Below are 3,948 nucleotides of genomic sequence, written 5' to 3' on the forward strand. Positions count from 1 at the left end.
ATTATTATTATTATTATTATTATTATTATTAATTATTATTATTATTATTATTATTGTTGTTGTTGTTTACTATCTTAAATTTCTGATATGATTCATTTCTATTGTTAGAATTTAACAATTCCTTTTGTTTATAGGCATTTATAAGTGTCACTTTCTTTTTATACTCTACGTCTACACATCTACACTCATTTCCTCATTCCCGTTATCGGACAATCATTTTTGACAACATTTTGCGTTCATGGCATGTAGTAGTAAAGTTTGTTGATTGAAGAATTGCTTGATAACACATAGTTTTTAGTTCCATTGGGTAATTGCCAATATAAAGATGAATGAGAGAAAGTTTAGAAATTTATTCGATTCTTCAATCTTGGCATGCAAAAATTTTTTAAAAAAAAGCGGACGTAAAATATGAAGAAAGTTAATTAACGAAATACACTTTAGGTATGGAAGGTGTTGTGGAGTTTCATAAAATGAGCTTTTGAGATTGAAATATTTTGGATAGTAATATCATTCTTGAAAATTTTGCAAAAGATTGGTTTGAATTTTATCAAGCAATCTCTTGATAAATACTTTTGGACGTTCATTTTTAAAGCAAATAAGCGTAAAGTCTTATCAATATGGAGATGATTAAATCACTGATAAATGTTTTTGTGCTAAAAAGAAATTGATGGAATTTCGTAAATGAACTCTCATTGTTTGTTCATCTGAAAACCTTTTGTCCTGTGCATTTTCGTTTAATTGTTGATTTGGATCAAAATAACAATAATGCTACTTGAATTCGTAGAGATAATCCTTCTGACTATTAATTTTGACCTTATCGATAATGGTTTCTTTCGTATAATATGCATCGTAAGAATTGTTGGTAATGAAAAATCGTAACTAGAAATGACGGTGAATTAAGAGAAACACTTAAGTATTTCTTGAAGAAACGATAAAATATGTCGGAAAGTTTAGTTTAAATTTGAAATGAACAAAAATTATTTGGAGGGAAAATAATAGCCACTGTATTGAAATTTAAACTAAAAATACAAAGATTTTTTTTAATGAGTCAGTTTTTTATTCGATAATACGCCTAAAAAATTCATTAAGCTTTTGTACATTTCTTCATATTCTGATTAATATAAGCTGAAGAATCATCCCTAAAATTATATGCATGATAACGATAAATCAATTAGTTTAGATCTTTTGCAAAAATAATTGCTTCATCAGCTGTTATCGAAAATTATCACAAAACTTTTTAGCATTTCTATCTATGATCGCAAATATTTTTTTCTTATTAATCTTTCCCAAAAATACAGCTATGAGTTATCAAAATGCTACCAAACCAATATTAGAATTGGTATTTGAAATCAATGAAAACCCAAAGTGTGCTGTCGCATCTGTTACCTTCCTTGTATGAAACAGTATTGACAGTCATTGGAATCATATCAATTGATGCAAACTTAATATCAGAGATGGAATTAATCAAAATTTTCCTTATACCAGTAACCACGAAATGAATCAGTTGTTATCCAGATTAGTAATTTGATAATGGTGAAAAAAAAAGTGATTACTAGCAATGATGAGTAATGAGACAGGTGGGTGATGGGCAAATGATTTTCAAAAATAAAAATGCAAGAAAAATAAAACGAAAAAATAAAAAAAAAACCAAACAACTGGAAAACGAAACAAAACGAAGTATTAAAAAAACAAAATGAATGGAAAATGAAACGAAAAATAAAAAGCAAAGTAACAGAAAAAAAACAATAAAAAATCAGCTGAACATTTCGTAAACTGTTCTGTAATTTGAAAGATTTCCTGTCATTTAGAAGTAAAAAAATGAGAACTGAATATCAACAAGTGTCAGTAAATTGTGACTTTCGGTGTTTCAATATGGCAATAACATGTGCATTGTATCTAATAAAAGTAAACAATCATTTCAGCGTCATTATATTGCCACTAGTATCGATCACTATAAATGGCTCTGATACTACTGTCCATAGAACAGTTGACCATGAAAATAACTGAACAAAAATTGTTACAATTTGATTTCAGTAAAAGTTAAAATAAACAAAATGAAAGCAAATAAAACAGATTGCGCCTTCTCTAAGTACAACTTTAAATGTAGCACTTGAAATAGCGTAATTTTAAAACTTTGTCTAGAATATTCGATTGGTTATACAAACGACGTAATTAAGCAACGTAAATATAACAACAAAAATAAGAAGCGTTAAGATTAACATAGCAGTATGCGGAAGTATATCTTGAATGTTTTCTAAGATTATATAAAAAAGAGAAGATTACCCTGTTCGAATATAACAGCCGATGACAATCCGAAATATTGTACTTCCTGATTCGTAAATGATGAAATATGGAAAAATTTTTGAGAATCAATTGGCTATGGAAAACAGCAAATGTTTTAAATTTAATATTAAATTTGAAATAGTAGTTTAGAGAAGGTAAAAATGTACAGATGAAAATTTATCAAATTGTTTATGATAAACATAATCAATGTCCTGAATTTATTATGGATATCTTTCTAAAAATCAACAAATATTGATGGAAATTTTCGAAATCTGAAACGAATAGGAATACAAATGCATTGCCAAATTTAAATCTTTCATGTTGAAGAGCAATTGCAATAAATTTTTCAGAGCAAAACTTTTAAATTGCAAATGGTGCGACAATTATGAGGAAAAGAATTTGCACTGCATATTGCAGCAAAGAAGACAAATCTTTGTAGAGCAAAAAATGAAATTCAATTACATTTCACAGTGGGTAATGTTTAGCTGATGAAATCAAAAATTTTTCATCAAATCATTTTCTTTTCTTCTCCTCATGAGAAGGAAAAATGTTTCTTTTTCTTCTGTTCCATTACAGCAAAGAATGAACAGTTAATGACATTGGAGTCATTTGCAAAAGTATCAATGTGAACTTCAAAAACGACAATGAGAAAGAAGAAATGTGCGACTAAAGATTATCATGACAACGTGATGATAATGAATGTAGTATTGTGCGCTGATAATCGAATAATTAATTGTTGAAAATTACTTTTCGTTTTGTCGTTATGAAATATTTCGCAGATGTTACAAGTTAATATTGACCCATATTAATTTCGATTATTAAATACTAAAAAAAGGAAAGAATGATACATTACAAGTGAAGAAATTTTAATTACTAAGTGATTTGTGATGATAAAGAAAAAATTTGCTAATGAAAAAAGAATGTGTCGAGAAAAAAAAAACAGACAGCTGATAGATTTTAGTGATGTGATACTTTTAGCTAGAGTTTGTCGTATGTTGTTATTAAATTTTTGCTATCATCATTAACCGTTCTTTTAAATTGTCCACACTAATCTTTTCTTGCATTGCTCATTTATGAAATTTCATATTTACTGTAATTTGAGCAGCGACAAACAGTTGCCATCTATTGCAAAAGTAAAATATTTGTTGATGGAAAACGAGATCACAGATTCCATCAAAAGTACACTTAGAAAAAATTAGATGTGACGAAAACTGGAGAATTTCTGTATAAAATTAATCACTAAAATTGTGAGATTAAAACGATATTTGACAAAAAAATGTAAGATCGCATCAATTTCTATGATTAGAAAAGTAGTTAAGAAAAAAAAATGAATGAAATAAGATGATTGGATATTAAGATTCGAAATGAAATAAGAGATGAATGTAATTGAATTTTTAATGTAATTCACGAAGAATAATAAAATTTTTTAACACCAAAAAGAGATCATTTGAAAATTCTTTAAGATTGACAACTTCAAAGAAAATGAATTAACTGTTTGGAAAATTAATAATATGAATAGGTAAGAAATATACTGGTGAATCTGGGAGAAAGGAGAAAAAGCGGTATAAATCAAAAAATAATAATTGAACCAGTATGCTTCATTAGATATAACGAAATATTATACCACCCTGTATGAATAAGCATTTTATTTTTTAAAAGGATAAT

This window comes from Loa loa, assembly GCF_000183805.2.
Source record: "Loa loa unplaced genomic scaffold supercont3.104, whole genome shotgun sequence".
In the NCBI taxonomy this organism is placed as follows: Eukaryota; Metazoa; Nematoda; class Chromadorea; order Rhabditida; family Onchocercidae; genus Loa; species Loa loa.